At 47.8% G+C, this 27788-nt stretch overlaps 1 pseudogene; it reads right to left on the reverse strand.

Moving 5' to 3' along the window:
- LOC128945551 (uncharacterized) overlaps positions 1–27788 on the reverse strand; it is a 1882792-nt pseudogene that overhangs the window by 785604 nt on the left and 1069400 nt on the right.

Raw genomic sequence — 27788 nt, forward strand, 5'->3', positions numbered from 1 at the left:
CTGCGCGGTACAGGATCCTAGGAACAATCAGAACTTGGACACAAAAGTCGTTAGAGTCATCGAATTTGGCAAGGAACACACAAGGACTCACTCCTGATCGCTGGCAAACCCACATCCCAGATGCGGATGGGACTACCCACTTATTGTTTTTCCCATCGGGTTTGACAACTTCGGTGCAGACGTTGCCTTTCCGCTTAGCTAGGGTTGCATTGCCAAAGCATCTGCCCTGGCCTGTGACTTGACTCAGGGTGATTCCTTTGCGGGGGGTGTCCCATCTACATTGGTTGGGTGCATCTGCTGTGGAGTAACTGAAGGGAGTGTTTAGAGCAACTCCTTCGTAAAAGGGAGGTTCGACATCGTAACAAAGCCAGCAGGATTCGGTTAGGTTAGGGTTAGATTCGTTCAGGGATAGAAAGGTAGCTTCTAACATACGAAGGATTGGGTCTAAATCTGACTCGGCTAAATGGTCTACCTGAAAGGCTTCTACATGGCCGGTCGGGATATCAGCGACCCTTGTGGGTAAGGCTTTGGGGCGGGTCGCGTTTCTCCCTTTCGGCACACTTTTAATCACTTTGTTGGGTCCAACCGCTCGGGGTGCCGACGGTTGGAGCCTAATAATTCACACGTTCACCTTTTCTTTTGACCTTTGAAGGACTACTGTCCACGTTTTGCCTGTTGCCCAGCTAGGGTGATGAGGCTTTAAAACTGTCATGTTGTAATCTGTGCATTTCCGAAATCTGGGGATTTTATGGCGATATCAATGGAAGTTTCCAGGTATGAGGATGGGTGTTTTGCAACCGGTGGGTGCCCAAGTGAACTGTAAGAATTTGTCGGGCTCTTGTGGATCCCACCCAGGCCCCGACGGTCTGGCATCTGTGACAATGGTTTCGCAGCCCCAGTGCCCACAGTGTCCCCACCCTGGGTGGTTGCAGTAGCTTTTCCCAGGGTTAGAAGCTGGGCACCAGTAGGATAGGTACATGTGTGTGGCGTGTGGGGAATGAGGGTCTACCTTTGGTCGTCCTGGGAACAGGTCGGTGATGCAGAGCACGAAGGATGGGGTGTTCGGTGTGGTGATTTCTCTGAGCACCTTGTCACTACTAAGGTGTTGCATGACCCACCTGAATGGCCGATGGGGGTAGTGATCTGGGCTGGCTTGCCCTCTGGCGACAAGCCCCAACCGCAAAATCACACAAAAACACCGTTGATGCTTGGGTCTCACCCGTGCGGGCCTCTCGGGCGCTGCCTGACGGCTTGGTGGTCTGTCGCTTACCTCTGGAATGGGGATGTACGCGTCACGAGGACGTCCCACGAGCATGTCCTGTAAACAGAAACTCGCAACTCTCATCAGTCTCATTCTGCTCGCTATGGAGGTCCGGCTTAATTGACTTAAGTGGACACCACCTAGTTTTGCCGTCCTTTTTGACAGCTGCGTACCCTCGCCCCGTGAGCATCAACCTCCAGCCCCGTTCCCATTCGCCTAGCTCATTTCTGATTACAACCTGCGGGCCCTCCTCTAGCGTTCGAGTGACCCAGTGTTTTTGAACGGGACTGTTTGTTTCATCTCCCCTGGGGAATTGGTTCAATGCCAGCAGAGCGGTTGCCAGTATACGTGCCTGATCTCCTGGGGCAATGGCATTGGCAAAGCCCTCTGCTTCCACCAACACTTCTATCTTGGTTTTCAGGGTCTGATTTGCTCTCTCGACTATGGCCTGTCCGGTACTGTTATACGGGATACCTCGCACTAATGTGATGCCCCATTTCGAAGCGAACTCCTGTACTGGTTTAGAAATGAAACTGGAACCGTTGTCAGTTTTGATCTGTTTAGGGATACCAAGCCAGATCATGGCTGTCAGCCAGTGCTGAATTGTGGCCTTGGAGTTTGTTTTGGCGTGCTGTGTGGCTATGATCGTTCCACTATAAGTGTCTACTGTCACTGCAAGCCATGCTCGGGGCTTCAGCAGTTCGCACCAAGTGAAGTCCGACTGCCAGATTTCTGAGGGCTTGAGACCTCTCGGGTTGACCCCGTAGGTCCACAGGGGTGACTTCCGGCAATGAGGGCAGGTGGCTACCACATGTTTCGCGTCTGCTGTCGGGATTCCGCATCTCTTTGCCAGTGCTTTGGCTCCGATGTGGAGCGACTCGTGCAGTTGACGAGCTTCCTGCAACGTCCAGACGCCTTTCGCTGCGGCGTCCGCTTTGTCGTTGCCGATCTGGAAGTAACCTTTGATTGGGTCGTGGCTGTTGATGTGAATGACTGACACGGTGCCCTGTCGCGAGGAGAGTGCTTCTTCCAGCATTAGGGCTGCTGCAGATGTTGACACACCTGGTCCTGCCATGGCTAGGCAAAGCCTCGCCACGAATATAGAGTCTGTTACAATGTTGAGGTGTTCTTCTTGGAAGAGTCCGCATGCCAAGACCACTGCTGCTGCCTCCAGCTGTTGCACCGACAGTGTGGGGTCACACGCTTTGACGCAATGCCATTGCTCTCCTGTCTGCCACACTGCTGCTGCGGTTGAGGTCGTGGAGGAAGCGTCTGTGAAGACTGTTGGTCCTGGCTGCGGTCGACCCATGACCTTTGGCGGCATGTCCATGTCGACTACGGTCAGTAGCTTAGTCCAGGGTGGCTTGGAGGAGTAGGAGATTTCCCCTCCGAAGCCGGTGAGAGCGAGGGCTAGGTGCTTCGATATTATGGCTGACTCCAAGGTCGGTTGCTTGCGGAAAGGAAGGTGGATGCTTGTCGGCTCTGTTCCCAGGTGTCTCAAAGCGAGTTTCCTGCCCTTCATGATGAGGTTAGCAATGCATTCCATTCCTGGGGAAAACGCACGGGCAGGTCTTCCGAGCACCACCCATTGGATGGGTCGGGCTTTTTCGGAAAGTCCTTGGGCCAGTGCTCCCACTCCCCCCTTCGGTGTAAAGTGGACGTACAGGTCCAGGGGCATGGCTGGGTTCCACCTGGCAAGTGTGCCAGTGGCCATCTGGCTTTCGATGAAGTCGAGGGAGCTCCTTGCCTGTGGTGTCAGCTTCTTGGGATCCCAAGGGTTCTTTCCTTTCAGGAGGTCATATAGAGGGTCCATAACCTCGGGGGGAACTAGGAGGATGTTGCGAACCCACTGCAGCGATCCCACCAGGCGTTGCACGTCGTGGAGTGTTTCAATGTCTCGACGGACTTTCGCTTTGGGGGGTGTCACGTAGGAACTTGTGATGCCCACTCCCAGGAAGGTCACGCAGGGTCCTCTCTTGATCTTTGCGCTCGCGATCTCGAAGCCGTTGGCCTGAAGGGTTTCCGTGATTGTGGACACCAGGTGATCCACTTTGCTTGCTGATGGTGCTGCGACTAAGATGTCATCCATGTATTGGATGATGGTCACATCGGGATAGGAGTGTCGGACTGGCATCAGTGCTTTGTCCACGGTGATTTGGCATATGACAGGGCTGTCAACAAGACCTTGTGGAAGTACTCTCCATTGGAAGCGAAGGTTGGGCCGCTCGCCGTTCCGAAACACCACGGAAAAGGTGAATCGCTCTCGGTCCTCAGGGTGCAGGGGTATCGAAAAGAAGCAGTCCTTGATGTCCAGCACTGCGCATGGCTGCCCTTCGGGGATGGCTGAGTTCGCGGGGAGCAGTGTCTGGACTGGACCCATGGGTCGGATTGTCTTGTTCACTTCTCTCAGGTCGTGGACGAGGCGATAACCTTCTCCGGACCTTTTGGGGATCACGAATACAGGGGTGTTCCACAGGCTGACGGAGGGTTCTATGTGACCCTTTTGCAGTTCGCTGTTGACCAGTTCCAGCAAGGCTGCCATTCAAGGCTCTGTCAGGGGCCACTGCTCGACCCATACGGGGTCTGATGATTTCCAAGTTAATTTGATTGGCAGCGGGGGGTGCACAGCAGTGGCCCTTAGGATAAATTTGTGATCCGGAATCCTAGCAAGGAAAGAACATCCCTTCCCAACAAGGGTGGAGAATTTTGTAAAATGTAGGGGTAAATTGCTACTGTCTGTTCTGGTCCCTCTTTTGTATGAAGTGTTAAAGCCACCAGCTGGGTGCTTTTCCATGCCCGGGACTGCCCTCCCACTCCATTCACTGGAGGGACTTCTTTGAATTGCCAATGTCCGGGCCAATGCGCCTGGGGAATAATTGTGCAGTCTGATCCCGTGTTGGCCCAGAACTGAAACCCTATGACGTGGGGATCCTGACCGCCGTAAAGACGGCATGTCCCCCATACCATCAGGGGTTCCTTCCCCATTCTCATGGCCAGGGCCACCCAGGGATCCCGCGCTGAGGCGTCCCCTGCTGGTCCTGTGACACCGGCGTGGCTTGTGGCGGTGGGGGGTGTGAAAGCATTACTGGCGGTGTTGTGTAGTTCTGGCATTGTGTTGTAGGTGGGGATGTAAAATTGACTGCTCCCTGTGGGGGCATGGGGTATGAGGGTCCCCACTGGGGGTTGCTGTAGCTGGGCCGCTGCATATTCCAGGCGGGAGGGGGCTGAGCACGGCCCGGCCACCCCCTCCCTCTGCCGTTTCCCTGAAGCCTGGATCTGCATTCCTTAGCTAAATGCCCCTTCTTCCCACATGCCCAGCACGGTCCCCTAAGTTCTCCCTGGCGTGGTGGAGCAGCTGCTGATCGGCGCCTTGGCTGGGGGCAGTTTACTGCCACGTGGCCTGCCTGGCCACACTTAAGGCACGCCATCACACTGGTTATTGCAGTGTGGACTGCTGCTTGGATGGGAGCAAGGTGTTCCTCCTTTGCAACGTGTCTGATCATGTCTGCTATGTTGGCCCCAGGTGGCAGTGATCTTAGAATGTCCTTGGTGGCTGAGTTGCATTGCTGGCGTAGGCAGTTTGCCAGCACGGGACCCTTAGCCTCTGGGGGCAATGAGGAGGAATCTAATGCTGCCTGAAGTCTGTCCACAAACTGAGTGAAGCTCTCACTTTCACTCTGTCTTATGGTAGACCACTGTGAGGGTTTGGCTACTACTTTGGCAGTAGCACGGATGGCTTCCCGGGCAGCACGAGTGGTTGTCATAACTTCATGGGCCCTTAATCCCTCAGCCTGAGCCTGGGGGGTGATCATCGTGGGGTCTCTACCCATCAATCTCTGTATACTGGAGCCGTGCAGTGGATGGTCAGGCCCCGTTATCTGGGCTAGCTCCTTTGCGCATTGATCCTCCCACTCTTGTTTAAAAACAATCATCCCCGCGCCATCGAAAATCATCCTATGTGTCTGTTTGATGTCAAAGGGAAGCATGTCATCCCCCCCAAAAACCCCATCTATGAGCATGTTAACCATGGCAGAATTAATTCCCTTGTCTGCAATCGCTTTAATAATTGCCTGTACCTCTTTTGGATTCACTGGAGAATAGGTCCTTCTTTGGTTTTCGCCTGCCCCCCCCACACGGACAGGGAACACTAGCTTGGCTGAAGGGGTGTACTCGGCGCAGGCTATCTTTATTTTTCGCCAATCTGTAAGAGGGATCCGGTCTTTCTCTGATAACCCCTTCACCCATGTGGGAGCGCTGTGGCTAGAGATCTTGTATGCTGCTGCTCTCCCTCTGTTAAGGCTAGTATCCGAACCGGAGCTCCCCGACTCCCTCTCGGACTCGTCCCGGCTCGAGTCTGAGTCGGAGTGAGAAGTGGAATGGCCAAGCATTTCCGGGCTGCTCTGCCTTTTTCTCGGGCTCCGGCCCCACCCCCTCCTGTGGGGGGCGGACCGTTCCCTCCCCCTGGGGTCTCCCCGCCTCCTGCTGGGGGAGGTCCTTGCCTTATACGGGCTTAATTTGAATAGAGCGCTCTGATTGGTCTCACCCCTCACCGCGGGGACTGCCCCCCCTCCCCGCTCTCCCGCGCATGCGATGTTAAGCGGGCTGATCCCACTTCCGCCCTTTGTCCCCTCTTCTCTTCCGCCCTGACCACGCGGCCGGCCGCCATCTTCGAGCCCATACGGCGGCGGAGAGATTGTATCGATCCGGGCGGTTTCTGACCGTCCCGCCGCTTCCCGCGCCTCCTCCGTCAGCCCCCCCCAAAAACACCGCGCACGTTGCTCTGCCTCTTCCGTCTGGTCGGCAATCGGCGGGCGGGGGACGGGTAGAGGGGCCGCGGTTTTGTCGAGAGGCTCCGAGGGGGGGCTGGGATCTGGCGGGCTCCGCGGGGGGGCTGGGGGGTCTCCCGGGGGTTTTGGGCTCGGGCTCGAGGGGAGGTGGGACGCGCCTAGCCCCCGCACATCCCCGTCTGCAATCTGATCACTTTCCAGGGTGGTCTGTGTCGCTGCCCCCACCCCTAGCTGCGGAGTGGCTATTAAACAACTTCTGGCAGCTTTCCAGGTTTCTTGCTCTTGTCGAGCCTTTTGCAGAGCCCGGATGACTCTGCCCCACAATTTTAGGGCTTTCCCCGAGCCTGAACACATGGTATCCTCGGCCAGGGTTTTCGTACAATTATCCCACACCTCCGGGTGTAAAATATCCACGGGGCTCTCTATAGCCCCCAGCTTAATCAATCTCGGCAATGCGAGAGTCATATCCTTGAGCTTACAATCGATTCCCCATTGTGCATGCATTTCACTGACTACCTTTGCGATCGCTTCCATGATTCGAGGGCGTCCCCTCCGCTGCACAAGGCCAGCTGTGCAGCCGCCGTCCTCTCTCCAGGCGATCCCCGTTCCCCAGGCACTGGTTCGATCCCGGGTTTCCGGAACCACTTGTCGCCTTCTGATGCAAGGCGAGGCGACCTGGTTCTGAGGAAACGGCACGGCAACCCAAACTCTCCAGGGTCACTCGGGCCAAGAACACACGCTTGCACCAGTATGGTGGACGGTTCAAGACCTTTATTGTCCCGTCTCGTCGGGTTTTATACTCTGCAAGTTTTTTCTCTACGTCAGGGGGTCTTACCTTACTGTAATTGGTTAGCAAGGAGTAAAAGTTACTAATGTTAGGGGGAACTACATTCTTGGGTGATCCCTTATCACTAGAAGTTAGGGGGAGAGGAATCCTGCTGCTTTCCGTGACATCGTGAGATTTTCCAAGCGCCTCTCCCTGTCTACTACAGCGGAGGAAGAAAAAACAGGCAAAAAAGAAAGAAAAATGAAATTTTTTTTTATTATACTGCTTAATGCTGTAGCGATTAACGCAGTAGGAATAACACATTTCAGTCAGCCAAGAGAAAATCTATGGGTAACACTTGCTAACCAAATTAACCAATCATCACTTTGTCTTAGTCTTGGAGGGGTTACTAATCCATTTTGAACATGCCTGGTGGGACTTCCGGTGTGGTCTCCTGGAGAATTTTGCAGTGTAATAAGTAATCGAACTTTATGCATGCATAACATGTCAAACATCACATTGCCGGCACAGCAAGGATATACTGCAGGTCAGAGTGATGGCTATCGCGAATGCTTACTAATCCAATCACTTAACACTTCTTTGCATTCTCCTCCTGAAGACTTGGATCTTTTTGGAAGTGCAAATGCCAGTATATCTAACGCTACAACTGGCGGATGGTTTAGTTTCAAACCCTTAGATGCCCAGAATTTAAATCAACCTAAAGACACATGGGCCACCTTAGATTCATCCCTGAATTTGAGTGAATTCTCTCCACAGCATTACAGTCAATGTAACGGCACAAACATCACGGCACCAATGAAATTACCTATGGGAATATTTTTGATCTGTGGAGACAGGGCGTGGAATGGTGTACCAGCTAAGCCACAGGGTGGACCCTGTTATTTGGGAAAATTGTCCTTGTTTCACCCTAATGTATCCTTGCTAATGCAGCTCAGTCAAACATCAAACAGGAAAAAGCGTAGTATACATGACTTGGACTGCAGCCAGATAGGAGACCCAAAGTTTTGGGGTACATTCAGGCAAGTAGTAGTTTCAACTATTTTGCCAGGAGGATCTGCCAATAAGGCTATGAATTTAGCAAAACAATTAGGGTGCTGGACAAGAAATGAGCTGAACAAAACATCCCAAATTCTGGACATGATGACTGCAGATGTGCAAAATGTTAACCATGCTGTTTTACAAAATAGAGCTGCTGTAGACTTTTTGCTCTTAGCACAAGGACATGGATGTGAAGAGTTTGAGGGAATGTGTTGCATGAATTTGTCTGATCATTCGGTGTCCATTCATACCAAGATAAAAGAACTGCAACAGGGACTTCACAATCTCAAAGAAGAAGAAGGTTTAGGAATTGACGAATGGCTTAAAGCCTTAGGGCTTGGACCATGGCTAAGGAACATTGTGACATATGCTATCGGCTTACTGGGTGTGATCTTAATGTTTTTGCTTATTTTGCCTTGTATCTTTAATTGTATTCAAAACACGGTTAGCCGTATGATAGCAAAAACCTGGCAAACTAATCTCCTTGCTCAAGAAGAAAACAGGGGAAATGTGGAGGATTTTATTAAGAGTTGGTTAGCTGAGAAAGGCCATACTGACATAATGCTGCTGGTTAAGCTTGAAAGGGAGGTCAGCAGTCTCTGATTCAGTGACTGCTGACAAGCAAGAATGCCGGATGGCCTTGCTGCAACATGAGGAAAGGGAGGTGAGATTAGTCCTGAATATCTGCAGAATGTAACAGAAGAATAAGCACAAGAATGTAGAAGTAGGTGTAGTTGCTGATATGTAACTAACCAATCCTGAGCTCAACTTTTGCAATATGTATGAAACTTATTAAGAACTATATTTAACCCGCCGTATTCGATCAATAAATTGGACTTGGATGAACCAACTGGTGTCTGGGTCTCCTTCCTCCGACACCTTTCCTAGAAGAGAGATAAGAGATGAAATGGAGGAAGGAAATGTGCAAGTGTGAAGGTCTGGGCAAGTGAAAGATGTCAGGAGAGTAGAGAAGAATCTTAGGTGGGAAGAGATGATGGAGTGGCCTTGGCTGGACTTTTCTTGTGTAGCCATGGACAAAAACATGTTTCCTGTGACACAGAGACTGCATCCAGGGGGAGGCAATGGCTCAGAGCCAAGAGGGTTCAGTGTTGGTACCCTTCGGCCGCAGGGGGTGAAATTTGGGGGGCACAGGTGTCCCAAAGGTGAGACTGTGCCCTTTTTGGAAGGACAACCCTAGAAGCAGCTCTGGTCCATGTGCAGTGGTGAGAGCACTGGATATGGAAGGAAGAGGTCACGACGGCAGATGTTCTCCACGCGGTGCCACGAGTGACATGGAAACACACGAGGTTTCAGCGGTGTTTCCTGAGGAAGCCTATGGCACAAGGAGGATTTCTCTCCCCTTGATGAACTGAGAATTGATTACCTAAAGGGTGGTGATGGACCAAGAGTTGGTGATTTGGGGGAGAGATATTTTGGAAATTTGGTGGGAAGGGAAGGAAATGTTTTTGGAAAGTTTTCATTTTCCCTGTGTGTTTCTTGTTACTTAGAGTTGTAGTTTAGTTAATAAAGGTTTCATTTCTTTATTTCTAAGTGGGGGCCTGCTTTGCTTATTCCTGGTCACATCTCACAGCAGACACCTGGGAGCATATATTTTCATGGGGACACTGGCATTGTGCCAGCATCAAACCATGACACCTACGCTGCCAGTTGGCCTTTTCCATCTCTCCAGCCATCCCCACAGAGCATTGGCTACCATCCATGAATCAGTGTAGAGGTAGAGCTTTGGCCATTTCTCTCCCTTAGCAATGTCCAGGGCCAGCTGAACAGCTTTGAGTTCTGTAAGTTGACTTGATCCACCTTCTCCTTCAGCAGCCTCTGCCACCTGTCGTGTGGGGATCCATACAGCTGCTTTCCACTTCTGGTCCATCCCTGCGATGCGACAGGAACCGTCAGTGAAAAGAGCGTAGCGCGTTTCCTGTGGGGGCAGTTGGTTATAGGGAGGAGCCTCTTCAGCCCGTGTCACTGGTTCTTGTTGCTCTTCATCAGTAAGACCAAAGTTCTAACCTTCTGGCCAGTTTGTAATTATCTCCAAAATCCCAGGGCAATTCAGGTTTCCAATACGGGCGCACTGTGGGATAAGAGCAATCCGTTTACTCCATGTAGCGTCAGTGGTGTGGTTGGGGGAGGGAACCTTTCCTTTGAACATCCACCCCAGCACCGGTAGTCAGGGTGCCAGGAGGAGTTGTGCTTCCGTGCCAATCACCTCTGAGGCAGCCTGGACTCCTTCATAGGCAGCCAAGATTTCCTTCTCTGTGGGAGTGTAGTTGGCTTCTCACCCTCTGTAGCTTCGACTCCAAAATCCCAGTGGTTGGCCTCGAGTCTCCCCAGGCACCTTCTGCCAAAGGGTCCAGGACAAGCCATGGATCCTGGCTGCAGAGTAGAGCACGTTCTTTACCTCTGGTCCTGTCCTGACTGGGCCAAGGGCAACTGCATGAGCAATCTCCTGCTTGATCTGGGCAAAGGCTTGTTGCTGCTCAGGGCCCCAGTGGAACTCCTTCTTCTTGCAGGTGACCAGGTAAAGAGGGCTCACCATCTGACTGTACTCAGGAATGTGCATCCTCCAAAAGCCTATGGCACCTAGGAAAGCTTGTGTTTCTTTCTTATTGGTGGGTGGAGACATCGCTGTGATCTTGTTGATTACGTCTGTAGGAATCTGATGCCGTCCATTAATAAGGCCTCCGATCAGCCTTATCATGAAGCAGAGCCTTGGTGCTCAGGATCTCAGCCCCTGAGGAGGGACCGGGTGCCCGAAGCCAGCTCAGGCCAATGCCGCGGGGCTGCCTTTCTAGCAAGCCTGGTGATATTCAGCTCTATAGTGATTAGCAGCTGTTGGAGGAAGGAGACCCAGACACCAGTTGGTTCATCCAAGTCCAATTTATTGATCAAATACGGCGGGTTAAATATAGTTTTTAATAAGTTTCATACATATTGCAAAAGTTGAGCTCAGGATTGGTTAGTTACATATCAGCAACTACACCTACTTCTACATTCTTGTGCTTATTCTTCTGTTACATTCTGCAGATATTCAGGACTAATCTCACCTCCCTTTCCTCGTGTTGCAGCAAGGTCATCCGGCCTTCTTGCCTGTCAGCAGTCACTGAATCAGAGACTGCTGACCTCCCTTTTAAACTTAACCAGCAGCATTATGTCAGTATGGCCTTTCTCAGCTAACCAACTCTTAATAAAATCCTCCACATTTCCCCCGTTTTCTTCTTGAGCAAGAAGACTAGTCTGCATTTTTGCTATCATACGGCTAACCATGTTTTGAATACAATTAAAGACACAAGGCAAAATAAGCAAAAACAGTAAAATTACACCCAGCAGTCCTATAGCATAGATCACAAGGTTTCTCAGCCATGGCCCAAGTCCTAAGTTTTTAAGCCACTCATCAATTCCTAAACCTTCTTCTTCCTTGAGATTGTGAAGTCCTTGTTGCAGTTCTTTTATCTTAGTGTGAATGGACACCGAATGATCAGACAGATTCATGCAACACATTCCTTCAAACTCTTCACATCCATGACCTTGTGCTAAGAGCAAAAAATCTACAGCAGCTCTATTTTGCAAAACAGCATGGTTAACACTTTGCACATCTGCAGTTAACATGTCTAGAATTTGGGATGTCTTGTTTAGCTCATTTTTTGCCCAGCACCCTAATTACTTTGCTAAATTCATAGCCTTATTGGCAGATCCTCCTGGCAAAATAGTTGAAACTACTACTTGCCTGAATGTACCCCAAAACTTTGGATCTCCTATCTGGCTGCAGTCCAAGTCATGTATACTACGCTTTTTCCTGTTTGATGTTTGACTGAGCTGCATTAGCAAGGATACATTAGGGTGAAACAAGGACAATTTTCCCAAATAACAGGGTCCACCTTGTGGCTTAGCTGGTACACCATTCCATGCCCTGTCTCCACAGATCAAAAATATTCCCGTAGGTAATTTCATTGGTGCCGTGATGTTTGTGCCGTTACATTGACTGTAATGCTGTGGAGAGAATTCACTCAAATTCAGGGATGAATCTAAGGTGGCCCATGTGTCTTTAGGTTGATTTAAATTCTGAACATCCAAGGGTTTGAAACTGAACCATCCACCAGCTGTAGTATTAGATATACTGGCATTTGCACTTCCAAAAAGATCCAATTCCTCAGGAGGAGAATGCAAAGAAGTGTTAAGTGATTGGATTAGTAAACATTAGCGATAGCCATCACTCTGACCTGCAGTATAGCCTTGTTGCACTGGCAATGCAATGTTTGATATGTTAGACATACATAAGGTTCGATTATTTATCAAACCGCAAAATTCTCCAGGAGACCACACTGGAAGTCCTACTAGGCATGTTCGAAATGGGTTAGTGATTCCTCCAAGACTAAGACAAAGCAATGATTGATTAATTTGATTAGCAAGTGTTACCCATAAATTTTCTCTTGGCTGACTAAAATGTGTTATGCCTACTGCTTCACTTGCTACAGCATTGAGCAGTATAATAAAAACAAGCCTCATTTTTCTTTCTGCTTTCTCTGTTTTTCCTTTCTTCGTTGTCTTTTCCCTGGTTTGTTAGGACGGTTAAAATGAACTTGAGTTAGTCTTTGAATACACTGGTCTAACTCCAAATTAGCATTCTTGCTTACAGGTATAATGTGTGGTAGATTTAAAGGCAAATCAGCTTTACAGCGAGCTGCTATAATGCGTGAGGCACTAGTAATTTCAAACTCTCTAAGTACTTGCTGTAATTTCCACCTTATATATGCTATGGCCACTTGTTCTGTACTCTCATAAAGTTGTAATCCTGACCGTCCTGGCAGACCAGTACTCTGCTAAAGAGCTCTATACCAGGAAGAATATCGAATCCACTTCCCAAAACAAGGGTGACACCATAAAATTCCTACTGTCCTCTGTGAATACCAATAAACCTTATTGCAATCAGCACAATGCAAAGCTACCCAAGCAGCGCACTTATCATTATCCTTTTTGCAAACGTAACAAGGAAGTGTATATAGGAAAGGATCAGTATTAAAATTTGTTTGTGTGATCCAATCCAACCAGTTCAATGGTGGTGATTGCAAAGCCTCTTCAGCTTTCTTACTATATACAGCTACCAATTCAAGCTCCTTCTTTAATGCAACATGTATCTTATCTCATAATCGTTGTTCTTGTTCTTCAACACCTATAGCATGCCACGAAGCAGGGTCCCATGGAGCTACAGCATCCCACAAGGCAGGGTCCCATAGATGTGAAATTGCCCTAATCATAGAGAACTAATTAGCAATCACTAATAACCTTATTTAGATGAGGTCGTTCCCTATCTTGCCTTCTTTTTCTTATCTGTTTTCAGTTTTGCTGCTCCTAATTTTACTGGTCCTGTCACTTGCAAACTTAATTTTTGCAACCTTTCAATGCAATGATCTAATGCTCTTTCAGGATTCCCCCTGAAAGGCCCTACAATCAAACGCTGCGTTAAAGGTACTAATTCTCTACACCTTGCAGAGACTATACGTGATTTACTTTGAACCTGAATTCTATTTACAACACATTGTACTTCCCATCAATAATAAGCAAGAATTTTCTGTTCAGGAGACTCATAAAGATTTAAAGCTACATATGCATTTAGCCCTGTCTGTCTCCTTAATTCATCTTGCCAGCTTTTACCCCACGTGTGCTCGTGCTCACAAGTGTGACACCATAAATCCCATAATAATGATTGTTCTATCCAAAAAGTATTATCACAACCCCCACAACGTAGGGCTATCCAGGCAGCACAATGTGGATCGTAACAGTCAAGGCAAGGTGCCTTTGCTGGATTTGTTAAACGAAAAGTTGATAATGAGTCAATAAAACCAATCAGCTCCTGGGCTGTCTGATAGTGATGTGTCAGTGCTCTGTCCAACACTTTAGAGTGTCCCTTCAGCTGTAACAGTAGTGGTCGTAGGACTAGAAGCAGTTTATTCCCCAGTCACTCCTTGTCCTCCTCTGTGAGACAGTCCACCAGAGGCTGCATCAAAAACAGGTTTAGTCCACTTAGCAGGCACCCACAAAGGTCCTGTAGGTGAGGAAACACAAAGATATCCCCGACCCCAATATAATACTTTTGCAGGTTTTTCCCATAATCCTGTCGTCGGGTTTTAATTTCCTGACCTGACCTCGGATGATGTTTAATTGCAGGAGGGATATCGTCTTCCCCAAAAATACATAAATGATTGATCACATACAGAACCTTAGCTAAGCATGATTGTGGGTCCTTTATATCTTGATGCTTTTCAATATACTGCTTAAGGGTACCATTTGCTCTTTCCACTATTGCCTATCCAGTAGGAGAGTGTGGAATACCTGTCACATGCTTAACAGACCACTGATTCAAGAATTTCTGGACCCTAGCACTCACATAAGCTCGACCATTATCCGTTTTGATACACTTTGGGACTCCCATGACAGCAAAGCAACTTAACAGGTGCCTAATAACATGTATAGCTTTTTCTCCTGCCTGAGCCGTAGCCCATATGTAGTGACTATATGTATCTAAAGTAACATGCACGTACTTAACTTTACCAAATCTAGGTACCTGTGTAACATCCATTTGCCATTTTTCATTTATTTCCAAACCTCGAGGATTAACTCCCATGCCTAAACCTATTCCCCCATTATGATAACTACATGTTGGACATGCTCTAACAATAGCCTTAGCTTCTGATAAACTCAGCTCAAAGTGCTTTGCTAATCCCTTTGCATTTTGGTGATATCTACTATGTGCTTCTCTGGCCAATGTATGCTTATCAATAGGACAAGAGTTATCAATGGGTAGGGTAACCAATTTAGCTGCACGTTCATTCCCTTCTCCTAAACCTTCAGACCATTTATGACTCCCAATATGAATCACAGAATACACTGCATTTCTCTCTCGTAAAGCTTTCCTTAATAGTATCAATAATTCATACAAACGTTTATTATTCACTTCCTTAATTGCTGCTTCCTCTATTCGTCTGACTACACCTGCAACATACATAGAGTCTGTGACCACATTTAAAGGCTCCTATAAATTAGACTCTGCCCATACTACTGCTAACAATTCCAAAGTTTGTAAGTTATCTGCAGGGTCTGCTGTGAGAAGTTGATGCTTCCATTGTCCTTTTTCTTGCCAGGTGACAGCAGCATGCCTTGATTTCTTTCCTGCATCTGTAAAAGCTGTAATAGCTCCTGTGTCCAATAATCCATAAAGGGTTATGCTTTGATGTCCATGGATAATTTCCACTTTTTGTTTTGGTCTATTTTGTAAATCCACAGTCAGAAGTGTAACACCAGTAGAGCCAAAACCCTTTTCATTCCGTGTTTGCCCAGTAAATGATGGTATACCAGATGTCATTTGTGATAGTGGTATTAATTGTGCAATGCGTTGTCCTTTTGTTATTTTAATAGGAGGATAAAGGGTGTATACCATAATTTGTATTTCCCTTGTATAATCAGCATCAATAACACCAGGCAATACAAATAATCCCAGCATGGTTGTTGAGGAACATCCCAGAAATAATGCTCCACATCTTTGTCCACTTAACATAAGAGGACCCTTTACTCCAGTTTGTATCCTCTCAGGCCGGTTCGTCATTAGTGTGACGTCTACTGCTGCTGATAAATCCAAATCGAGGCTCTCTGCTGTTGCTGGTTGAAGACAGGAGGTGACAGTGATGTTACGGCAGCAGCTGGTGTCTCCGATGTCACGGCGGCTACTTGTGTCTGGGCGCATATGTCCCTCATTGCCGCATCGGTAACACTTGATGAACGGTCTCGAGCTCTGCGTGTCCGCCAGTGAGCCGCTTCGGAGAGGAGCAAGAGCAGCTAACACCTGATTCTGAGCAGCTAACACCTGATTTTGAGTAGACTCTGCTTGCTTTTGCAACCCTAATCCTAGTTCCTTTAAGGCTTCTGCTATAAATGCCTGTGATGCTGTTGGCATTAATGCCATTCGCTCTAAAGCTTCCTCAATAGTCCAATTTGCCCCTAAAGTAGCTAACACTCTTGCATTTGCCTAACAGGTTCACTTTTTACTCCAAACTGACTAACCGTAGAACGTAACTGGGCTAACAACTTCCAATCTAAGGGATTATATTCCGCTATATTATGCGTAAGGTTCCCCTGTGTATCATACTGTGGTGTGTATGTGACCGGACATGCAAGATTAAAAGCTACTTCCACCGCCTCGCCATCCCCCATCTGCATTACTTCTTTTGCCACAGCAGCCCAAGCTTCCCTTCTCTGTTTAGCCATCTCCACCCATAGGTCACTGTGTGCCCCCGGGATAGGATCTGGCCCTTTAAGGGTGCTATGCTGCTGGCACTTCGGTACCGAGACCGAGTTCTCGCATGGGGAAGGCGGAGGAGCAGGAGCCAACTCGCGCGGGGGAAGCGGCCCCCCTGCTGAGGCTGACAGTGAAACCGGAGTCGACTTGCGCGGGGAAAGTGACCCCCCCGCCGGAGCCGACTCGCTCGGGGGAAGCGGCGGAGGCGAAGGTGGCGGCGGAGGCAAAGCTGGCTTGCTCTTACCTCCACCATCCAACTCGCCCTCCCCCTCTGACAGGAAGGGTGCAGACGGTTCCACTGTATCTAAGGGAAAATTTTCCACACCATTTTGCTGGGGACCCTTAGGCATAAGTATCTGAGTTACAGAAGGTGCTAAGGGATCATCCTCACGACCATACCCTACATTCCTCTTATGAGCTTCTGTGGCCCTTTCTGCTGCCTTTCTCTCAGAGACCTGCTGAAGTAACGTATTATACACCACCCGGCATAACTGGCCAAATTTCTTTGCTGACTTATCATCATCTAACACTGTATCCCACAGGATATCCCCAAACTTTTTCCACTCTGCTATCTCATGAACTGTATGTGGGTTAGCAAAAATCCCTTTAGAATAACCATAAGCTAATAACCCTGGTAATTCCTTTTTTAAATCTATCCCTTTTACTCCTCGCCTATCTAAATATGAGGAGAAGGGATCGTATGTCGCTTGCCTATCCATACCTATATATCAGCGCGCGCTGTTGCAGCCCTTCCAGGCTCCTGCGACACGTAGAGACTTGAGTCACTGTTGTGATCCTCAAGGGTGCTTTTAAAATCCGGCACCGTCCCGGCTGCAAGGACTCTCACCCAACTTCCTCGACCGTGGTGAGTTTCTTTGTAATCCAAGAAAGCAAGCGTTCAGGGGGTTGCCCGCATTCTCCACCATTTGTCGGAGGAAGGAGACCCAGACACCAGTTGGTTCATCCAAGTCCAATTTATTGATCAAATACGGCGGGTTAAATATAGTTCTTAATAAGCTTCATACATATTGCAAAAGTTGAGCTCAGGATTGGTTAGTTACATATCAGCAACTACACCTACTTCTACATTCTTGTGCTTATTCTTCTGTTACATTCTGCAGATATTCAGGACTAATCTCACCTCCCTTTCCTCGTGTTGCAGCAAGGTCATCCGGCCTTCTTGCCTGTCAGCAGTCACTGAATCAGAGACTGCTGACCTCCCTTTCAAACTTAACCAGCGGCATTATGTCAGTATGGCCTTTCTCAGCTAACCAACTCTTAATAAAATCCTCCACAAGCAGCTCTTAGGACCTCAGCTCTTTGCTTGCTGGGTAGTGGAGCCCCGGGCTTGAGGCAGCAGCAGACGGAGAGAGGAGAAGGAGAAGGCAGAAGCTGTTCCACAGAGAAGGCTTTATTTGGGGGTCCGCGAAGGGTCTCGGCTCTTCTTCTTCTGAGCTACTAGGGTACAGCATGCTACTTTTATAGGCTTGGCAAATACCCAAACTTGACCAATGACAAGGGATTAGGGGGACCATAAAATGATTGACAGGTAAAGGCTACCATGGCATTGTCTCACATAGTCATAGAGACAGTTTATAGGGCAGATGTCCATGGAGTCAGGAAGCTTCCTTGCTGCTGTGTCAGCATTCCTTTTTTTAGATTCTCCATGGTGCTTTTGCTAAATGAATGGGGTTTACTACAGTCCATCTTGCCACTTCACTGCCAGGAACTGAATCTCACGAGCTGGTCTCTTTACCTTGACTTTTTAATGGCAAAACCAGCTCCCAGGAGGATTTGGATGATTTCCTTCCCTTTCTCAAACACTTCCGCAGCTCTGTTCCCCCCACACAATGATGTCATCAATATACTGCAGATATTCGGGAGCCTCACCCCTTTCTAGTGCAGCCTGGATCAGTCCATGGCAGATGGTGGGGCTGTGCTTCCACCCCTGGGGCAGTTGGTTCCAGGTGTACTGCACTCCCCTCCCTGTGAAAGCAAACTGAGGCCTGCATTCTGCTGCCAGAGGAATGGAGAAAAATGCATTGGCAATGTCTATAGTGGCAAAGCACTTTGCTGCTTTGGACTCCAGCTCGTACTGGAGCTCTAATATGTCTGGCACGGCAGCGCTCAGTGGTGGAGTCACTTCATTCAATGCACGGTAGTCCACAGTCAATCTCCATTCTCCGTCAGGTTTTCGCACAGGCCGGATGGGGCTGTTGAAGGGTGAGTGGGTCTTGCTGACCACCCCTTGGCTCTCCAGCTCTTGGATCTTCTTATGGATGGGGATCACAGCATCTCGTGTGGTTCTATACTGTCGTCGATGCACTATGGAAGTGGCAATTGGCACTCGTTGCTCTTCTCCCGTCAGGCATCCTACTGCAGATGGATTCTCAGACAACCCAGGCAAGGTGTTCAATTGCTGGATGCCCTCTGTCTCTACAGCAGCTATTCCAAATGCCCATCTGAGTCCTTTTGAGTCTTTGAAGTACCCACTTCGAAGGTAGTCTGTGCCCAAAATACATGGGGCCTTGGGCCAATCACAATAGGATGCTTCTTCCACTCATTTCCCGTTAGGCTCACATCAGCTTCCACCAAAGTGAAATCCTGGGATCCCCCTGTCACACCAGCAATAGAAACAGACTCTGTCCCCACATGTCTTGATGGGATTAATGTGCATTGTGCACCAGTATCGACCAAAGCTTTGTACTCTTGTGGTTCCGATGTGCCAGGCCAACGAATCCACACAGACCAAAAAACACGATTTTCCCAGGCCTCTATCTGGCTAAAGGCAGGGCCCCTCTAAGCCTGGTTATCCTTCTTTCCCTGGGCGTATGTTTTGGATGTTCCTTCTTGGCGATCAGACATGTCATCATCATCATACCTGGCCGTTCGGCTACGGGCAACTGGAGCTGCTTTCCTTCTGGTGGCTTCCTTCAGTTCTCTCACCCGTCGTGCCAGAACAGCAGTAGGTTTCCTATCCCACCTTCTCATGTTTTCCCCACAATCACGCAGGTAAAACCACAGCTCACCTCATGGGGTGTACCTTCTCTCACCATCATGGAAACGTCTGCCTTGGAGACCAGAACCTCGGATCTGTACTGCTGAAATTTGGAGAAGGTCTTCTTTAATCTCCTCTCTAAGCTTCTTATGGTTCTCCTCTATCTTATCCTCTAAGTTCTGCCGCGATTCTGGCATGTGTCGGGCCATGTACAGCATCTGCATATGCTCGGAGCTTCCTTGCCATGTCAAGCACAGTCTCATCCCTCTCATCCCTCTTCATGATGGCTAAGGCAGAAGCATATTCATGTGGCCCAAGTCATACGAGTTTTCGCAACAGCACAGACGTGCATGGTACTAAGTCTGGGTTCCTAGTTGTTACATCATCTGAGAAGATAATCTCTGCCACTGCCATTTCTCTCAGGCGTTGGATCCCTTGCTCTATTGTCTTCCACTGAGTTTGCTGCATATAGAGATCGTCTTCGCACAGGTATCTTTCTGCTACGCTTCTTAGGACTCGTTCCCAGAGGCTGTGAGGGTTAGCCCCCCTCATCATTCCTTGGTCTATGACAGGGTCCTGTGACAGGGTATATTGAAGTGAAGGGGAGAAGCGACCATCCTGGTGATGCATCGAACCCCAATTTATTGATCAATCAGTCACTTTATATAACAGTGTTAATTAACTTCATGCATATTGCAAAATCCAAGCTCACGATAGGCTAACAGAGAAAACTCTAACCACTCCTTTTGTTTTACAATAACTACAATTGTTTATTAAAAACAGAACCAACGTTCCCACTGTGATATGAGAGTTTCCCAAAACTTCCATATCTGTTCCCAGGGAGCCAGCTTTTCCCAGAAAGAGTGCTTTGCTTGTTATGGGAAGACTGTCTGAGAACCTTATTATTTATAAAATCAAGCCTGGGAACTGCTTTAGGAACTGCTTTACTTCTACCTTTTACTTTTCTCTCAATTGTATGTCTTCTTGGCCTTTTTCTTTAAGCCTTGCTTGAACTAAACTCTCCAACATTTCCCCCATCTTTTTGAGAAAGGAGGTTAGTTTGCCAGGTTTTCTCTATCATCCTACCGACCGTATTTTGGATGCAACTAGAAAAACAAGGTAAAATAAGCAAAAGCATTTAAAAGCACACTCAGTATCTCTATAAGATTCCCCAGCCACGGTCCGAGCAATGGCTTTTACCCCAAAGGGTTAAAACCACCCTCAGCTGAGCCATAATGTCCGGCCTTATCAGGCATTGCACGGCAGGTGGTAATTGGACTAAGAAAAGAAGGCTGTTAGCTGTTTTCATTCATGTGAACCCGGAGAGGAGGTGAACAGCTAGGGCTAATAATGCTGGAATCGACCCCAGTGTCCAACAAGCCTGAAAATGATCCTTTCTGTCCTTGAAATTCCACTTCCACCCTTTTCTTGGGTCTGTCAGAAAAGTCCAAAGTCAGTAAGGTAAGTCCTCCGGTGGATTCAAAACCATTTCCCCCCTCTCTTGTCCTTTTACAGTCTGTAATCCCTTAGTCATTTGGTTCACGTGACACCAGCTGAGCGATTCTCAGTCCTTTGTTAATTTGGAGTGGTGAAAAAGTAGTATGCATTTAAAGCACTTAAAATATTTAAACTTAGCAGACTTATTTGCAAAACATGTAAAATCACTTAAATCTAATAAAACTTTAACAAAATCAACTGACTTTAAATTCTACACAACTTAAACCCAATATAATTCAAATTTAACAGAATCTAACTTAACTTAAACTTAATAACACTTAAACTTAACAGAAATTAATTTTAACAGAACTTAACTGGCTTCAAATCCTACATAACTTAAACCTAAATATAATTTAAACTTAACAGACCTCGAACTTAACCGAAAATAAACTTAGCAAACTTAACCTTAATAGTATTTAACATTTAACGGCACTTAATAGAAAATTTAACTTAAACTACTTAATAACAGATAGAACTTACTAAAGAAATATATATAGCATTTACTATAACTTACTTACAGGCCTGATTCTAAAATATTAAGCTAAAATAACTTTCTTCACGTGTTTGCTGTAGCATTTATACCAAAAAGCACATTCATACAATTCTCACTCATACAATCAATCCAACACATCTTAACATTTTTAAACTTTTCAAAACACAATTTTTAGAGTCTGATGTTCCACCGACTGAGCCATCCGGGCTTCTGATGTTAAAGTCTATGTTAATGCAGGTGATTCTGACAGCATAACTAATGCCGAGCCAAATCGACCAAAATTTGACTCCCGCATTCATTCACGCTGATTTCTGTTTCACAGTCTGTGCTAGGAAAAACAAAAGGTCTTTCTAACTTAGGTGAGAAACATCCTGACAGCAATAGTCCTTGGTGTCGCTTGTTTATTTTTACTGGTTTCTCAATTTCAGCAGGGATCCCCTCCCTTGTTGACAAAAAGTCACATCCATTAGGCTGTTAGGTCCAAAACCGAGGCTCTTTGCCAGCTGTGGGGTGGAGAGACAAGTTCTGGCGCTGGAAAAGCACTCTGGTCCCCCGCCGCTTGTGCCGGAGCGGGCGGGCCCCCCCCGCTCTGCGCTGCGGGTCACTCCCTCCGCGGCGGTCCCGCTCCCCCCGCGGCGGCTCCCTGTGGTGTCGGGTTGGAGACAGGAGAGGGTGCCGATGCTGCAGCGACGACTTCTGTTGGTGCCTGGTCGTCCGAGTGGCATTTTTGGCCCCAATTAGCCGTCGGAGGCAGTGCTGCCGATGTTTGAAGAGGTGCAAGAGCGGCTAATACCTGACTTTGAGAGAATTTTGCCTGTTCTTGTAGGTCTAGCCCTACTTGTTTGATTGCATCTACTACAAAGGCTTCTGCTCCTGTTGGCACCAAAGCCATCCTTTCTAATGCCTCCTCTATAGTCCAATTGGCACCCAGAGTATTAAGTACTCTCCTAGTAGTAGAATTACAATTTTGGAGAGCACACTCCTTGAGTAATGCCACCCTAAGATATTCTGGCACCCCAGCTCTTTCAATTGCTGCAGCAGCCTTATCAATAAATGAGCCAAACAATTCTTCTGCCCCTTGCTTAATTCCCATATACCTGGGTATCCCTCCTGGTTCTTTCACCCTTTCTATAGCGAGTCTAACCAACCTCATAGCCTCCTGGCACTTCTCCTGGCCTATTAAGGCTTGTGCCTCAGTACGAAGGAAAGGTCCCAGACCCATAAGCTCATTAACAGTGACGCCATGGAGGGGGTCACCCGGTTGCCTCTGAACTGCCACACACTCGTTAACAAGCGCTTCCAATGAGCATTAAACAGCAATTGTTGATGTTGGGTAAAAATTAATTTGGCTAAGCCACGACAATCATTAACGAGAAGGATGCTAGTGTCAAAAATATAGTCAAGCATTTGTTTGGCTGGTTCGCTTTTAACTCCAAACTGACTAACAGTAGCTCGCAATTGAGATAACATTTTCCAGTCAAGAGCAGTGATTGTCGCTTGTATGCCCCCCCTCCCCCGTGGTGAGGAGTGAAGATAACCGGACAAGCCAGCTCACTAGCCGTACTTATCAGCTCTTGATCTCCCTTTTCTATTGCATCTTTGGCCAAGGCAGCCCATGCGTCTCGTCTATCCCTCGCAATCCTCGCCGCTAGGTCGTTTTCCGCCCCAGGGATCGACTGATTGCTTTTCGGGAACGGAGTATGCGTTTTTGGCCCCGGCTGCTGCGATACAGCAGATACGGGAGACTCAGAAGTGCTCCGTGTAGCCTGCGGCAAAGCGGACAATAAGGCACCCTGCGGAGCTTGGCTCGTTAGGGGGGGCTGGCTCGTTAAATGAGGCGGCGAAGCGGGTAATAAAGCGCTCTTTGGAGCCTGGCTTGTAGCCTGACTCGCAGCCTGGCTCGCAGCCTGGCTTGTAGCCTGACTCGCAGCCTGGCTCGCAGCCTGGCTTGTAGCCTGGCTCACAGCCTGGCTCGTAGCCTGGCTTGTAGCCTGGCTCGCAGCCTGGCTTGTCGAGGGGGGTGGTGAGGTAGGTAATAAAACCGTCCTCATTGCGGGGCCGAGAGGAGTTCCCGACTCCTTGTCAAACTCCCTATCTTGATCGTATTCTTTGTTACGATCATGAGCGGCAGTAGCCTGGTGAGCAGCCCTTTTTTCAGCCTGAAACTGCAACAGTTTGGTATTATTGACCCGCCATAATTTACCCCACTTCTTAGCAGTTTTATCATCGTCTAATGTAGCCTGCCACAATATATCACCAAATTTACGCCACTCTAACAGCTCGTGAACCGTGTGGGGATTTACAAAAATACCCCTTTCCAAACCATAAGCCAAAAGTCCCGGTAATTCTTTCTGTAAAACTATCCCCTTAATCTGCCTTTTTTGCAAGAAAGTAATAAAAAGTTCATATGCGGCTTGCCTTTCCATACCTATAAATCGTAAGCGCGCTTTGCAGCTCCTCAAGGTCGCGGCCGCACGTTTCGGCCAGGCTCGTCTTTACGGTCGCCCAGGGCACGGCGCGTCTCGGCGGGTTTTCCTCCGCTTTTTTTTCTCTGCGCTTCTTTGCCGTTCCGGCTGCTTTTTCGATCTTCGGAACCCCACCCGTTCTTCACTTCCCGTGGTGTTCGCTATCACGTTTGGGTGTCACCATATATTGAAGTGAAGGGGAGAAGCGACCATCCTGGTGATGCATCGAACTCCAATTTATTGATCAATCAGTCACTTTATATAACAGTGTTAATTAACTTCATGCATATTGCAAAATCCAAGCTCACGATAGGCTAACAGAGAAAACTCTAACCACTCCTTTTGTTTTACAATAACTACAATTGTTTATTAAAAACAGAACCAACGTTCCCACTGTGATATGAGAGTTTCCCAAAACTTCCATATCTGTTCCCAGGGAGCCAGCTTTTCCCAGAAAGAGTGCTTTGCTTGTTATGGGAAGACTGTCTGAGAACCTTATTTATAAAATCAAGCCTGGGAACTGCTTTAGGAACTGCTTTACTTCTACCTTTTACTTTTCTCTCAATTGTATGTCTTCTTGGCCTTTTTCTTTAAGCCTTGCTTGAACTAAACTCTCCAACAAGGGATGCCAAATGCCTGGCTTCAGTGCCATCCAGAATTGTAGCCTCGCCTGCAGCATCCCAGAGACGGACAAGCCAACTAATTATGGATTCATCAGACCTTCAAGCGTAGTCCTTCCGTAGGCCACGAAGGTCCTTCAGGGTAAAGGACTCAATATTTGCATCTGATCTTGCACCTGCTGCTTTGACTCCTGATTTTATGTCAGGAGGCACTGAGGTTCCTTCTCCTTCATCATCATCATCATCCCCTGGTCGATCGGTCTTGTCCGTGCATTTCCCACTTCTAGTACTGGTAGCAACAGCCATGGGTTTAGATGCTGGCTTTGAGCCTGGAGTGTTGGCTGCAGCCTGAGTCACCGGGATAGTTGCTGATTTATCTCCCTGCCCCCCTGCCTCTGTCTGCTGCCCGACAGGATCTAGCAGTGAGCGATGAGCACAAGCCAGGGCCCAGCTCACTGCAATGACCTTCCTCTCCTTAGGCTCATCCTGGTACTTCTCTTTCAGGTATTTCCCCACCTCAGCTGGGTTCTGAATTTGATCATGGGGAAAATCCCAGACTATAGGGTCAGAGAATTCCTTCAGGATTTGGCCCATATCCTCCCATTTCCCACACCACTTAGGATTTTCCACACCGGGGTCTACTCCTGAGTCAGGGGTCTCATCAGCTCGTCTAGAAATCTCAGCCCTCATTCTAGAGAAGCAGCAGGCTGTATAGAGGAAGGTTACCAGATTGAATACCAGGAAGATGGTTTCTTTAATATTGAGGGGAAACTCAACATCCTTCACTAGTGATGCAACTGATTCATAGGAGAAGGAGAAAAGCAGAGGCTGAAAAACTCATCCCCTGCTGCTCCTCCTGCAACAAACTGGATGCATAACCACAGCCATGAACCATTCATACCTGGAGCAGACCCTAGCATGTTTATAAACTTCTTGCACATTATTGCCACCAAGCCCAGCACGATAGCTACTCTGATCACTGCCCCTCTGATGTAAAAACTACGTATTAGGGGCAATACTAAAGCTATTTCTGGATAAGAAAATAAACCTAGGGACCAGAGAGGTATTAATATCTCAAAAAACCCTAGGGACCAGAAATGCATGCAAACCTTCACCCCAACAGACATGATGAATTCAAAAAGCATGGCTATTAGCTGATTAAAATGAACACAGAGTAATAGCAACCGAAATGCAGTCAAAACAGGGTTTTTCCACTCTCTCTCGAGCTCCACATTGGGCGCCAAGATTTTGTCCTGGTTTAGGGCAAATTTGTTAAAGAATCTGCAAAGGAGGGCCCCTCCAGAAAGCAAAACCCACACGGCCCCTCCCCCCAACTGGTTCGGGAAAAAATTCCTTGGAGAGAGGTGGAAAGAACCTGTTTATTTCAGGCACAGCACCCCCCAGCACACAAAATGAACAATACCCGATGACACTGCTCTGAGAAAGATGACAAAATCAGAAAGTCTCTCTCGGGGGTGGTTGCTCTGTTCTCAGTCCCTCCGGTGCTGGGCCAGCTGCTGCAGCCAAACGGTGTGAATCCTCGGTGTTCCCAGTCCCAGTCCGGAGCAGGTTCAGATGGTCACAGAAACAGGAGAGGAGAAACAGTCCAGGAAGGAATTTGGACTGTTTAGCTAGAACTAGCTAATAAGCAGAAGCAAAAGCGGGAGGAGAAGCAAGAGCAGAAAAGCAAGCAAGCAAAGCAGCAAACTGAAAGCAAGAAGTGAAAAACAGCCCTATGTACTGCCTGTCTCTGTGTCCCTGATAAGAGAAACCCAAACAAAACTTCCACTCTTCAGAGTCGGTCTTTAAGGCGCAGAACAGATGAATGGGGATACAAGCATCATAACGTCACCCCAGGACACCCAGGGAGGAGAAAAAGCATATATATAAGGGAAAAAGGGGAGGAGGAATTATATAACTTAGAAGATTGACAATATAACTGGTAGGACTGTGGCGGGAAAACTGAGGAGGGGAGAACCATTTTACACAAAATGGGGAGGAGCAGATACATAAAATGGGGGAGGAATTAAATGAACTTAATGAACACACTACAACATTACTGATGAAGAGCAACAAGAACCAGTGACACGGGCTGAAGAGGCTCCTCCCTATAACCAACTGCCCCCAGAGGAAACACGCTACGCTCTTTTCACTGACGCTTCCTGTCACATCGCAGGGATGGACCAGAAGTGGAAAGCAGCTGTATGGATCCCCACACGACAGGTGGCAGAGGCTGCTGAAGGAGAAGGTGGATCAAGTCAACATACAGAACTCAATGCTGTTCAGCTGGCCCTGGACATTGCTAAGGGAGAGAAATGGCCAAAGCTCTACCTCTACACTGATTCATGGATAGTAGCCAATGCTCTGTGGGGATGGCTGGAGAGATGGAAAAAGGCCAACTGGCAGCGTAGGTGTCATGGTTTGATGCTGGCACAATGCCAGTGTCCCCATGAAAATATATGCTCCCAGGTGTCTGCTGTGAGATGTGACCAGGAATAAGCAAAGCAGGCCCCCACTTAGAAATAAAGAAATGAAACCTTTATTAACTAAACTACAACTCTAAATAACAAGAAGCACACAGGGAAAATGAAAACTTTCCAAAAACATTTCCTCCCCCTCCCACCAAATTTCCAATACATCTATTCCCCAAATCACCAACTCTTGGTCCATCACCACCCTTTAGGTAATGAATTCTCAGTAAATCAAGGGGAGAGGAGTCCTTCACATGCCATAGGCATCCCCAGGAATGTTGGACAATTTTGCTCAGACATGGCTTGAAGGAAAAAACAAAAGGCCATGAAAATATACAGCTGATGGAAAAGTAAAAGGCAGCTGTAAGCAGCAAATTCTCAAGCCTGATCCTGTAAACAACAAAATTCTCAGGCACGTTTCTGTAAACAGCAAGAGTTCTCAGGCTTCTCTTCAATAACAAGTAAATATCTTGTCCTTGGATGGTTATGGGAAAGCAGAGTGACAAACATGGAGGCCTTGAGAACCGTTCATAACAGGATGAGAAAAACAAGTCTTGGTCTCAATAACAAACCACAGGTATTGAAAACAAAAGGAGGGGTTGGTGTGTAATCTGTAACCAATGATGAGCTCGGGTTTTGCAATATGTATGAGCTTAATTAACACGGTTATAAAATGTGCATGTTGGATCAATAAATCGGAGTTCAATGCTGATCAAAGGATGGGTCGTCTCCCTTTGCTTTCTACAAATGGTGATACCCCGACATGATACGGCAACGCACCACGGAGGAGCGAAGAAACAGGTCAGGTCCGAGCAGCCGGGACGGCAGTAAACGCAACAAAAGGAAAAGGGATAAAAAAGAAGCTGAGACGCGTCGTGTCTTGGGTGTCCTACAGGCAAGACCGACTGATACGTGCTGCATAGACCTTGAAGAGGCTGCAATCAGCGCTGACGATTTTAGGTATGGAAAGGCAAGCAGCATATGAACTATTTACTGCCTTTTTACAAAAAAGGCAGGTTAAGGGGATAGATTTGCAGAAGGATTTACCAGGACTTTTGGCTGATGG

Source organism: Melozone crissalis, unplaced genomic scaffold, assembly GCF_028551555.1.
Source record: "Melozone crissalis strain CALT ecotype California unplaced genomic scaffold, PUWL_Pcris_2 ptg000066l_1, whole genome shotgun sequence".
NCBI lineage: Eukaryota > Metazoa > Chordata > Aves > Passeriformes > Passerellidae > Melozone > Melozone crissalis.